This window comes from Dama dama, chromosome 11, assembly GCF_033118175.1.
Source record: "Dama dama isolate Ldn47 chromosome 11, ASM3311817v1, whole genome shotgun sequence".
Lineage (NCBI taxonomy): Eukaryota > Metazoa > Chordata > Mammalia > Artiodactyla > Cervidae > Dama > Dama dama.
In genome coordinates, this window is record NC_083691.1 from 87,028,966 (window position 1) to 87,043,213 (window position 14,248).

Genomic DNA, 14,248 nt, shown 5'->3' on the forward strand with positions numbered 1-14,248 from the left:
TTCCTAGATAGGAATCAAGCTATATGCCTCACTAATCCTTAAAGTTAGAAAACAACGCTGCTGAAAAGAATAGTTTCTTTAAAAAAAAAATACTAGTAAAAACACAAATGGCTAATGGCTATTAGCAACAGGTAGAAATAAAATATCTCCTTTAGTGCCAGAGGGAAGCCAAAATTAAAAATTGTTGGTGACTTGCAAAACATGTGTGCACCTGCACACACACACGCGCACGCACACACACACACACACGCGTGCACACACACACACACACACAGAAGAAAGTTCTCCAGTTACTTACTAGGATGGTTGGTCGCGTATTCTTCACATCAGCGCCCTGTCTGCTCAGCTGCCAAGTGCCAGAGCACTCGGCGAGCAGCTGTTTCCTTCAAGCTGCGGCTGTGTCTTAACCAGTCACATGCACCTCCTGATAAATACCGCTACGTGCCAGGAGGTCAGAAACTGAAGATCATTATTCTCCTAATTCGCAAACCGTCTCATAACCCGTGCACTGGCTCAGCCAGTGCATTAGCATGCAGAGCAGTACATTCCATCATTTGTTTTCTTTTGTGACAAAACCCGAACAGCTGATAACTCACCCTGGAGAGCAGGTCACTGCAAGTGGAAAGTTGATGTGTTTGTGTTGGGCAGGGGGTGGTGGGGGGGTAGGCTGACAGTCTGTCTGCTCTCTCCCCTCCCCCAGGTTTTCAATGGGACACTGGACCAGCAAGAGGAAGGGACCCCAGCGGTACAGCTGGCGGCAGCTGCTGTTCTTCCCAGGTGTCCCTAGTCTACATCCATCTGCTGCTCCATCTTGGTTTCATTTTCTCAGCATCCCAGGGCTCCAGTTTGTTGGAAAAGTCACAAACTGAGTGGACTCTTCTGAGGAGGGCAGACTAGCAGTCTAAGAAAGCTTAGGCTTAATTTCAAAGGACAGGGCTGCTATGCCCCGTGATGCTGAGGGGCAGATGTGTGGAGGCTTAATGAGGAATAGCAAATGCAGCTTTATCTAAAGAGTGAATGGAAATGATTTCAGGCACTTGAGACCAAACTTCCGCATAGTTATCTATTGGATTGTATCAACATTTGGTGGCACTGTTGAGATTATCAGCGAGGGAATGAGAATGGAAACAGAAATAATCATAGAAATTCACAAAGCACTTTGCAGATGTGCCGCTGCCCTCTTTGGTATGCCAGGAAATGGGACCAGCCTGCTGTCCCATTTGCTCACAAAAGTGGCAAACCATCCTGAGTGCTTTGTTGAATTCATATTTCTCACCTGGGCTGATTTTCCCACCACCACACCCCCCTTCTTCTTTGCCCATCTCTGCAAAGAAAGTCTTTAAGCTATCTGACTTTGGACAGTGTCTGACCTTGGGCATCTGACCCAAGGTTTTCTAAGAGTGACACTTACCCAAATCTGTGACCGATTTGGGTAGAGGGGAGAGGGGAGATATGACGGAGATTCAGCCCTTTTAGCAAACTGAACATCCAAAAAAGATTTTTAAAAGGTTAAAATGCCCCAGGGGATTTCTGAACCATAATGAGCCTGTTAAACTATCAACCTTGATTTTTAATAAATAAGATCTTACTCAATAGAGGAGCCTGTGTAGGCCATTTTTCAAATCTGGATTTTGTCTCATAATTATTTACAATGTTAATCAAACCAGAAATTTCCCTCTGTACAGAAGATAAAATGTTTTTCCAGAAAATCAGAAAACGATGAAAAAAACCACCAGTCTTGCGCTTCTTTCAGAGGCTTCATTTGTTAACAACATGTGAGAGCCCAGAGTACAAATGAAATTTTTTTAAAGCTTCACAATGTATCTTTTCTTAAGGATTCAAAGTTAGTAACGGAAATAAGACATCCAAATACAATGTGCTAAAATACATGTTAGCTTCATAAGCAATTTTTCCTCATGTGTTCATACGACCATCATCAACCAAAAACAGAAAAGGAGGCCTATTGAAGATGTGAAATATTCTTTGATTTATTTTTACTTTATAATTATAGAAACTTTTGTGACCTGATGGCATCCATCAGTTACTTTACTTGTAATTGACTTGTTAATTTTTCTGATGATCTATTGCATATCACATGGTCAATGAAAGAGAGAAACCCTTCAATAACCAATAGAAAAAACAGCCTCAGGAAAGGTAAACACAAACAACATTGTAAAGCAGCTATACTCCAGAAAAATAAAAGAAGGAAATACTTTTCTCCTTCTGTTGGCAGAGAGGAACAAAAGGCATGGACCCTGAGTCACAGCCTGAAGCAAACTGTCGATGCACACCATGACAAGGAACTCACCTCCCCAGTGGGGTCCAGGAGTGTGATGGAAGGTTCTACAATGACACCTTTCAGCCTCGCAAAGAATGGGGAGATCCCACCTCCATGCCCATACTGTCTACAGGTACCAATCATTTACTTCAACTCAAAGAGAGGTGCCCTCCTGCTATCAGAGGCCATCTACCTACTGGATTTGGGTCTCACTGGGTAACTCCCACCTGTTTAGGATGTTTTCACCAACAACTTTACCTTCTCACCCCCTCATTATCTAAACATGCTCATGGTTTTCTGTATCCTAAAAACAATCCTTTTTGATCCTTTGCTTCTTTAACTCCTACCCTAACCCGTTCATTCCCTTCAAGCCTAAACTTCTGGAGAAATACTTGTATGGTCTTGCATCCAATTGTAAGTCTCAACCTGCTTACAGTCTGGCTTCTTCCATCAATTTCACTGAAATGATTTTTTTTTTTTTTAATTTTAGGGAAAGCAGGCTAGATTTATTCAAAAACTATAAAAGCTTATAATATAAATCAAACAAAATTAGTTATTAAAAGTGACTAATATGTATCAAAATTCTGACCAAATAAGACAATCCAAAGCACAGAAAGATTATATAGCTCAAGGAGAAAAAAGCTATAAACAGGAATGTCGATATAGAAACTACATAAATATACAAATCTACAGTTTTAATGTAACAACAACAAATCGTTAAGTACATGTGTCAGCTATCTTTCTCCAACATTAAAACAGCATATGTTTCACTTTTAGCAAAAACATACATAACACATAAAACCTTCCCCCAAGTCACCAAAGACCAAAGTTATTGGCTTCACTTGTATTTTACTCAACTTCTCAGCTGTACTTGACCCAACTCACCAAACACTCCTTAAAATTTTCTCCTGTGACTTCTATAAAATTTTACTTCTACCTCCTTCAGCCTCCTATGTGGACTTTTCTTCTACTTGCCCCTTAAATGTGAAAATCCCCTCTTTTCTTCCTGTTTTCTTACATCTTGCATGTGTCTTCACTGATTACTGGTTTCCTAATTAGTTGCATTGCCTTCAAAACCCTGTCTCTGCCTTCAATCTATTTATTTTTTTTTACACTAAAAGCTTCTCAGGGGCCATGGCGCTGGCTTTGGTACCTTTATGTTACCAGAACCTGTGACTGGGCTTGAATCTTTCCCTTGCATTTTCCACTGCTGCTGCCTTTCTTACTCTGTGTTATAGTTAGGTCTTCATGCGTCTATGTTGCATCCAAACTTCAACTACCTTCGAGAAAACATATAACTTACTCATTTTATATCCTGCAATGCCTAGTACAATGTCTGATATATAGGAGATATGTGGCTGTAACCATGCTGAATAAATAAATGAATGGCTGAAGAGAAGGGTCATCTGCCTATTCCTTTAAGAAAAGATAATTTTTCCAGTTTGCAAAACTGGATTTTATATTAGTTTATCAAACCATCCTAAACAATTCCCTCCCAAAAGAAATTATTTTCTCCACATTCTTTGACAACACTGTAGTAAAACTATAAAACAATTACAAAAGCCAGAAAAGAGCCAAGCTCTTGGAAAGATTTATAATTTGTCTTTAAAAAAAAATCATTGATTGGAAAAGAAGAAAAAACAATTACAGCATGCTTAGAAATTTCAGTAATGAGAACACCAGATATCAAACAGTATGCACAAAGCAAGAGAGTTAATCAGAGACAAATTGACTTAAGAAGTTAAAAAACAATATATCAATAATCATGGGAAAATGCAAAAGCTATTAAGAAATTGTTCCAAGAAAACTTTTTGGTCTAAATTACTCATACAATCAAGTTCTCTTATGGCTTGAAACCATAGATAATTCCCAGGCTTTACAAAATGTTCAAGTGGACAAAAATAACAGAAAGCTAACAAAATACCCTTGATTTAAAAACAAACAAACAAACTGATAGAACATAATAAAGGAAGCCACAGACTAAATTCCTGTATAAACATAGTTAACCCTTGAGATTGAAAAAAAAAAATCTCAATATTAAGGAACCCACTAGCATAGTAACATAAATAAGTCAACAGAAAAAAACTTTTGATTTAGCACAATAGATAACCTTAACAAGTCTTTTGATAAAACTAAATATCAATTTTTTAAATTAACAGAATAGGAGAATTTTTCTTAGCACAGTAAGGATTGTATATCCCAAACCAAACACAGGCATCATACCTCAAGGTGTAATACTAGAAGTATAAACATTAAAATCAGAAACAAACAAGAAAAGAATGCTCATTATCACCACCATCATTTATTTTAGCATACTATTCTGGACCAGATAAGAGAAAGAATTATGAAAGAGATGGAGACAAAATTATCTAACCTGCACATGTTATAATCATTTACTCAAAAGAATCAGCTTTTGAAAAAGTTTTTAAATAACTGGAAATGTCAGTGAGGTGAACAGTTAAAAACCAAATTCACACAAAAAAGAATTTTCCATATAACAGTCAAAAACTGTTGGGAAACATAATGGAGGAAAAAAGCTTAATAGTAGCAACAAAGTTTCTAGAAATGACAAAAAAAGTGAATAATTTATATTTAAAAACTTTTTAAACTATATTGAGAAAATAGTTCAATAAATAAAGTTATATAATTTTCTTGGAACAGAAGATTCAACATTGTCAAGATGTCAATTTTTCCCTATTTAATTTGTAAATATAATTAATTTTTGGTTAAAATCTCAAAGAGATTTTTCAAACAGCTTAAAAAAGAAATTCTGAAGTTTATTTGAAAGAATGAAATACAGAATGGTAAAGAAAGTTTTAGAAAATAACAAAGGGGTGTGTCCTAGATATTAAAATAGGCTAAAAAGAAAAAAATCAAGAATTTAACAGTTTGATACTGATGCCAAAGGGGGCAGAGCAATGGAACAGAGCAGAAAGCCCAGAACTATAAATATAAGGACTATAATAAAAGGTTTATTTGTTAAATATGGTGTTTAAACCCAGTGGGGAAAAATTATTCTGGTTGAATTAACTGGTTGAACAGTTAATTATTAGGAAAAATAAAGATGTAATTATTACCTCACATCATACACAAAGTAAATGCCTAGTGGACCAAAGAGTGAAACATGAGAATAAAACCACACACTTGGAGAAAATGATGTAATTGTTTTTATAATCTTAAAAATCATTTAAATCATGGTTGAATATGTTTATCAAGAAAATTATTCTATGATCAGAAAAGCAGAAATCATAAAAAAATTGTACTATTTAAATGAGTAAAATGTAAAATTTGCAAATGTCAGAAATAACCCCACCATAACCAAAATTAAATCAGAAATGACAAAATGAGATTAAAAAGTGAAACCTGTACATTAAAGGGCTAAGAGCCTTAACATATGAATAGCATTTATAGTTAACAAAAAGGCAAAGGATATTACAAATGGTCCACAAGGGAAGAAATATAAATGACCAATACATATCTGAAAAATACTGTTTCCTAAAAATGAATATAAGCTAAACAATAATAGGATACCATTTATTTTCTAAAAACTTGACAAAGATGGATTATTGATACTTTCCAATGTTGGCAGGAGGTTTGGAAAATGGCACCTTCATACTCTACTGGCAAGAATATAAATTGCTACAACGTTTGAGGAAGATAATTTTGTGATATGTAGCAAAAGTTTTTAAAAATATGTATACTTTATAATTCTTCAGTTTGTGTTTAGAGATATATCCCCAAAATATAATATAGATACTCATATATAAGGGTTTTGCACAACATTGTTCCTACTAGTGAAAAATTTGAAACAATCTATATGCCAAAAGTAGTGGAATAAATTACAACACATTCATAAGATGTAGCACTATGGAGTCATTATGAAATAATGTTGAAATATGTTAATGTGGAAAACTATTTGGTATAGATTAAGTGAAAAACACAAATTACAAAACAATTTATTCAGTGTGATTTCATTTTTCTAAGAAAATATGTGAGCATGTAGAAAACTGAAACTTTTGACACCAAATTTTTAAAAGCAGTTATCTTTGGGAGTTGAGGTCACATCCAGTGTTTCCCCCTTCTTTATGCTTATCAGCTCTTTTCTAGTGTTTCCATGATAAATATGTAGCAGTTGTTCATTTTCAAATGAGATCTTTCTTATATAAGAAAAAGTATACTAGGCTTATAAACATACTGAAGTATTTTAATCATCTACATGAAGAAGAGAAAGCCTTTGATGAGAAACATGATTAAGAAGAAAGGACCCAGAGCAGGAAAGCCTCACCATCCATTAACAAAGCCAGCCACTTCCTCCCAACTAAGTCTTGATTCTCCAAACTGGTGGTCCTGGGTGCAATAACTGCCAGCAAGTCACTGGAAGTGGTGGGACTACCAGGTTCAAAGGATGAAGGAAGAGGGGAGAAACATGGCCTGGCTTGAGCACCTTGCGTTCAGTTTCTCAGAGACATCCTGATGGGCCTTTGTGCCTAGCAGAGGCATTCCCACAAGCAGAAATTCCCAAATGGTACCCATCCCATGTACACATGATCAGAGAGCAGGAACCGCCAGCACCACGCCCCTGACTCCCCTCGGCCCGGCCAGCGCTCCCTCCTGAAGCTGCCCAGCCATCCATCTGCTTGTGCCAGACTCCACACCAGCGGCTCCAGGCTGGTGCCCTGCCACCTGCTGGCCAACTTGGGGTACCAGTGCGAGCTGCATCCTCGCCCCACCTTGTTTTCAGGGAACCTCAAATGCAATGTTGCTCTTCTATTTCTTGAGTTCAGTAAATTCCACCTGGTCACTGCTTTCTCAGATACACATACTTTGGGGGCCCTTTCTCTCCTTTTTTTTCTTCCACCATTTGTCTAAGAATCATAGGGGATCTTCATCTTCTTATTCTTTCCTTTTTTTCCCCATGTGTGAGCCAAATACATAATCACAATCAGTTGTAAGAACCATGCAAGCTACACACCAGTTACAGAAAGAACAAAATTGTCAAGAGTCAGAGTAGAGTTTTTAACCTCCAAAGCCCTTGAACTAAGTAAACGATTGTCAATAAATGAGAAAATAAAATGTCTTGTGTTCAGTGTACATTGCATTTAGGGATTCATCAAAAATGAATTCATCAAAAATGAAAATCTCTACCTTCAAGGTTTATAACACCTCCAGGAGAAGAGTGGAACATGTAGAAAGCCATATGTAAGGAATAACAACAATTATTTATCATAACAATCAGCATTTATTAATATTATAATGTACTATATTAATACATTGTTAATAGTTTATAACAAATTATCATCTGCTTAAAATGTTCCTTTAATTCTCACAGCAATGCTCTATGGAGATGCTATTATCCCCAGAGGACCTTTAACAAGATTATCTAGCCTGCCCACAGCTAGGAAGCAGCAAAGAAAGAGACATTTTGAATGTGACTGTCTGACTCCAAACCCTGCACATTTACCCCACAAAATGTTTTGGCAATCAGAGAACTTTTCAGAGACCTGCTTGTCCTTTTCTAGCTTACCCTGCTTTTCCTCAAGTGTAATAGCCAAGTAAACTGCATGGCACTTTAAGACCTAATCGTTGGCATCACAACAGTAGTCTGCTACTCTTTTCCATTGCAAACATGTTCTATTTCAGCCAGTGATAGTGGTTCAGTGGTCATGAGGTGGTCTGATAGACTGAATGGCATTTATAACATTGCTTCGGACTTCCCAGTGGCTAAAATTCCGTGCTGCCAGCACAGGGGGCCCAGGTTCAACCCCGGGTCAGGGCACTAGATCCCACATGTTGCAGTGAAGTCCCAGAGTGCCACAACTAAGACCTAGCACATCCAAATAAGTAAAAGAAATATTTTAAAAAACCATCGCTTCTGTGCATAATACTTCTATGGGTTAAAAATATCTTGAGTTCCCAATAACTGATTCACAAGTGAGCCTTTGGAACCCAGCCATCCATAAACTGGAGACAGGCTGTAGAAAAATGAAGGGGAGAATGAATAAGGACAGTCTCTAGCAGAGGAGGCCTCAGCAGAAGGTGCCCTCAAACCCCATCCTCTGCACCTGCCTTTTATGCACCATCCCAGGAGGAACTCCCAAATTTCTGTACAAATCAATCCAGATTAAAAATAGCCTTCCACTTTCAGTATCTCTTTTTCCGGCCAATCTCTTCTCTTTTTTCCCCTCTTTTTTATAAAATTTCATTTACTTTTTAAAAACACATTACATATTACTAGAGTTGCATTTACTCAATCTAATTCATTTAAATTTATCTTAATGGCAACATTTTCCTCTCTGTCTAAGCTTCTCAGACCTCTCAGTGTAGCTTCTTAGAGCATGCTGGCTAAGCTATATTCAGTTTAAAAAAAAAAAAAACAGGAAGGAAAATTAAGTATTCATGGCACAAAACACCTTACTTAGCATAAATGCTTATATAATAACTTCCCCCACTAACAGTCTTCTTTTAAAACCCTGACTTGACAGCAAATTTCATCAATCTTTGAAGATCTCATCACTATATACCACAGATTAATGATAAAATTAACTTTAAATCTTCTAAAATGCCACTGCAGTTTCCAGAATTCTTTTAGTTCTTGAAAAAAGTTGCTTAGAGTAAAAAATAAGTAAATAAATAAATATAAATAAACAAAATCCCCAAGGCTGTCTCTATGCATTTTCCTGAGAATCATTTGGTGTGCAGAAAATAATAGAAGGGCAGTTTTTTTTCAGATTTATGGTTTCCTTCTTATTTGTGTCAGCATCATTATTTTATCAAAGTATAAAACACAAAGCCGATTCAGGGATAAATGAGGCAAAGAAAATATTCAAATTTATTTTTTTTTCTTGTGATGTGATAGCCAAATGCACGAAGTGGAGCACAATTTGATCTTCCTAGGAATCACAGGAAAAGCATAGTTAGAAACTCCAAATCCTCTTATTCTTGCATGCAAACTATAGGGCCCCTTGGACCCGCTTCTCCCTATTCTCTCGTTGTTTAGCTCTTGCTGGACTTCTCTAAGTCTGCTAAGCTGTCCTGGGTTCACACCACAGCCCACTGGCCTGGGCTGGAAGATGGACACTTTCTGAATGAGTGAATGAATTCTTTTTTTTTTAAATTTATTTTTTTATTTTTTATTAGTTGGAGGCTAATTACTTCACACAACATTTCAGTGGGTTTTGTCATACATTGATATGAATCAGCCATAGATTTACACGTATTCCCCATCCCGGTCCCCCCTCCCACCTCCCTCTCCACCCGGTTCCTCTGGGTCTTCCCAGTGCACCAGGCCCGAGCACTAGTCTCAGGCATCCCACCTGGGCTGGTGATCTGTTTCACCATAGATAGTATACATGCTGTTCTTTCGAAACATCCCACCCTCACCTTCTCCCACAGAGTTCAAAAGTCTGTTCTGTACTTCTGTGTCTCTTTTTCTGTTTTGCATATAGGGTTATCGTTACCATCTTTCTAAATTCCATATATATGTGTTAGTATGCTGTAATGTTCTTTATCTTTCTGGCTTACTTCACTCTGTATGATGGGCTCCAGTTTCATCCATCTCATTAGAACTGATTGAAATGAATTCTTTTTAACAGCTGAGTTCACCATGGTGATACTATACATTAGCCATACTATTTCGATACCAAATCCATTTGCTCAAAATTATACAAAATTCTAACCAGTGTCAATGTTCTACTTAAATCACTTCTGCTCTTTACCATATTACCCAAACCCAGCTGGCTGACTACAAGTCCTATTTTCCAGTCTTTAATGCCAAACTATTTGCTCAAGCTTTAATCCAACCATCACCACCTGTAGGTTCTAAATCTGTGAGGCCTGAGCTTCTAACCTCATTTCCATTTATCATACACTTGATCAAATATCGCCATGGTTTACTTGCACTCTCTTTGCTGAAACTTTCAACTGCATCTCAGGCTCACTTATACCCTTTGTGTGTAGAACACCTTTGGATAAGATATTCCTTTCTCTGACTTCCTGGAAAAACAAAAAGGCAACCACAAGAGTGGGAACCTGCTACGGAATGAGGCTCTAACATTCTTGCTATAGGATTTTCTTATTTGCAGATCACAGGGGGTCAACTAAGAAAGCACAGAAAAAAGTGGTAGAAATGGTTCCAGTTTTCCTTCATATTTTAATTAAATAAGGAGTGTTTGTTCTCGGGGCTTTTCTTGGTGATTGCCATTCTTATTAGTAAAAGGCAATAGATCCATTTATACTGTGGTAAACTCTCAAACTGAGAGGCAAGTACAGGGGAAGGGTCAGAGCTGAGAGGCGGGTGCTGTTTCCTAAATACAACCATAGGAAGTAAGAAAGTCAGCCAAAGTGTCTTGGCTTGTGGAAATAAACACATGGTAGTGAGCAATCATTGCAGGAGAGCATAGGTTAAAATAGCTGAAAGTAGCATCCTAAGTGGTGAGGCTTCAATAGGTATTTGAATGCTTATAAACCCTTTTTAAAAATATACATTCTAATGGTCAGGAAAACTACCTTATCACTTGGAAGAATGCTCTTGTTTCCTTTTACATTGTAAGAAAAACAGATGCCTGTGTGAATTTGTTAATTTATAACATATTTAAACTTAAAAAGCAATAATGCTCATCATAGATAAATACAAAGATATATGTAAGGTAAATACTACAAAAAAATAAATTAAATATGTTATTGTAGAACTCCTCTCTTTCACTAAGATGACACACACCTAGGAGAAATGCATCTCATGCATACATACACACATAGGGCTCTATTTTTCCATTAAAAAATAATCTGTAATTTGATTTTCCCCCATCACAGTGTATCATGGTTACATACACTGGTTTCACTATCAGTAATATAGATTTATTTTCTTAACAGTTTTGTACCCCTTCATATTGTAGTTATATAGTTTATTTACCTTATTGCTGAACACTAAAGATGCTCCTAGTGTTTTGTCTCTATAAACAGTGCTACACTAAACATTCTAGCACATACATCTTAGTTTCTGGTGCTTTTATTTCCAAAGTATAGATCTCCAAAACTGGAATTATTGGGATTTCAAAGTTATTCATTTTACTCTGAACTCGCATTTATTTTCCCAAGACTAAACGGAAAGCAATACAAGGGTCAAGGCCTTTAAAAGACTGATAAATGTAAACTTAGCGGATCAAGATCATTCATTTGCAGAATCCTACCCTACCAGGCATATTAACTAAATCATTTGTATTGAATATTTTGCTTGATTTTCATGTAGAATAATAACATTTTTAAAAAACCAAAGCATATTAAGCCAAATCACTAAAATTGGCCAAAGTTAAGAGTTAGAATCTATTTCTCTCGCTTCCCTGGATAGCTTAGCTGGTAAAGAATCCGCCTGCAATGCAGTTCAGTTCAGTTCAGTCATTCAGCCTTGTTCGACTCTTTGAGAACCCGTGGACTGCAGCACGCCATGCTTCCCTGTCCATCACCAACTCTCGGAGCTCGCTCAAACTCATGTCCATTGTGTAGGTGATGCCATCCTACCATCTCATCCTCTGTCATCCCCTTCTCCTCCTGCCTTCAATCTTTCCCAGCATCAGGGTCTTTTCCAATGAGTCAGTTCTTTGCATCAGGTGGTCAAAGTATTGGAGTGCAATGCAGAAGACCCCAGTTTGATCCCTGGGTTGGGAAGATCCCCTAGAGAAGGGAATGGCTACCCACTCCAGTGTTCTTGCCTGGAGAATTCCATGGAGAGAGGAGGCTGGCAGGTTACAGTCCAAGGGGTCACAGAGTCAGACACGACTGAATGACTTTCACTTCACTTCAACCCTTATTATCTGCATACACCAAAAATTCCATGAACTCTAAAGCCCATTTCAGTTGCAGAATCTCTTGCTGATTGATTTTTTAAAATTTATGAGCAAAAATGAACTGATACGTTAGGAAGAACAAAAATGCTAATGTTGGACTAGAAATTAGTGCTGGGTGGAAAAGGGCCAGGAGCACCCTCACTTATTTCTATCTTATTTTCTGGACTGTGGCCTTAGTAACTGAAGGCCAGCTCTTCCACATGCCATCTCAGTTAGGGAGGGATGGGGCCCACAATGCAAATGTAACAGTAGGAGCACCCCAGGTCTACAGCTACACTCTTTCTGGCATTAGATGTTTATCACAAACCACCTCTTCTAAATTATATAGTTTCACCATGTCATTTGGTTTGGGATTTGGGAGTGAAAGTTTGGACTATGTTAGTTTGTATTTTAATAGCATATATATTTCACATGACCATTAACTAATATGGCTATACCAGCCAACACAATTTCAGATACCAGCATTTGAGCATAGAGTTCCTTGCCCAAAGGAAAGAAAAAAAAAAAAAGTTCTATTCAACATGAATTAAAGGAAAATTGTTCACATTACCAAAGCATTCTTTGTTTTAGAAAGCCACTCATTGCAGGATTACAAGAAATGTGTGTGCCCTGGTTCATTAAAAATGGCATTCGACCAACCAAAATTCAACTCATATTATTCAAGAACACATTTATTAAGTAAAATAAACATGAGTCCAATTTTGGATCCAACTTACTGGCCTAGATGGTCTGTATACTTTCCTTCAGAACAAAAATGTAGGCAAGCAATTCCTAACTGCCTGTGAAGGACAGGTTATTTCACAACCCCCCCAGGAGTGTTTAAAAGTAACCTACTAAAAATAGCCCCTCACCTCTGACATTAGTGTCCTCAGCAGAGGAGCCAAGTGAAACTCGAAGTTGCCTGAAATATGTCCCCTGCAATCTAATTCCATAGGACTACTATTAGCTGAAAATCCCCAGTTTTCCTCCTGACTATTCCAACATTAATAACTTTTTTCTTTTTTAGCCATTTTCCAAACTAGGAGGAGAGGCAGTACAGTGAATGGTGAGGATTTTGGCATGTTGGAGAACTGTATAATCAGGATTCTCATTCCCTAATCAGTCACTCACTAGATGAATAAGTCACTTAACCCTTCAAGTACAAGCGCCCCCTGATTTATGATGGCTTGACTTGCAAATTTTTGACTTTATGGTGTTGTGAAAGCTATATACATTCAGTAGAAATCATACTTTGAATTCTGAGTTTTGACCTTACGGCAGAAAGTGAAGAGGAACTAAACAGCCTCTGGATGGAGGTGGAAAAGGAGAGTGAAAAAGCTGGCTTAAAACTCAACATTCAAAACACTAAGATCATGGCATCTGGTTCCATCACTTCTTGGCAAACAGATGGGGAAAAAGTAGAAACAGTGTCAGATTTCATTTTCTTGAGCTCCAAAATTACTGCGGATGGTGACTGCAGCCATGAAATTAAAAGACACTTGCTCCTTGGAAGAAAAGCTATGACCAACCTAGACAGCATATTAAAAAGCAGAGACATTACTTTGCTGACAAAGGTCCACATAGTCAAAGCTATGGTTTTTCCAGTAGTCATGTATGGATGTGAGAGTTGCACCATAAAGAATGCTGAGTGCTGAAGAACTGATGCTTTTGAACTGTGGTACTGGAAAAGACTCTTGAGAGTCCCTTGGACAGCAAGGAGATCAAACCACTCAATCCTAAGGGAAAGCAACCTTGAATATTCATTGGAAGGACTGATGCTGAAGCTGAAACTCCAATACTTTGGCCACGTGATGCAAAGAGCCGACTCATTGGAAAAGGTTCTGATGCTGGGAAAGACTGAGGGCAGGAGAAGGGGGTAACAAAGGATGAGATAGTTGGATGGCATCATCGACTCGATGGACGTGAGTTTGAGCCAACTCTGGGAGATAATGAAGGGCAGGGAAGCATGGTGTGCTGCAGTTCATGGGGTCTCAAAGAGTTGGATACAACTTAGAGACTGAACAGGCTAGCAGTATGCACTCTGATACTCTCTAGTGATGCTGAGCTGCTGGGGCGAGCTGCAACTCCCAGTCAGTTGAGAGATCACAAGAGGAAATAACCCATACACTTAACACCATTATGAACTTCTACA

General features: G+C 37.8%; 1 protein-coding gene across 5 annotated transcripts in view; it reads right to left on the reverse strand.

The window, feature by feature from the left end:
- The window catches only part of RASGRP3 (RAS guanyl releasing protein 3), a 111,776-nt gene that overhangs the window by 79,414 nt on the left and 18,114 nt on the right, over window positions 1–14,248 (reverse strand). For 2 of the 5 annotated variants that reach the window (XM_061155616.1, XM_061155612.1), the window contains exon 1: window positions 299–481. The exons of 1 other annotated variant lie outside the window; for it this stretch is intronic. The gene's annotated coding sequence lies outside the window, so the exon portion shown is untranslated. Of the gene's footprint in view, window positions 1–298; window positions 487–3,163; window positions 3,183–14,248 lie in introns of those variants that run through there. 2 more of the 5 variants (XM_061155615.1, XM_061155617.1) reach the window with 2 other exon arrangements.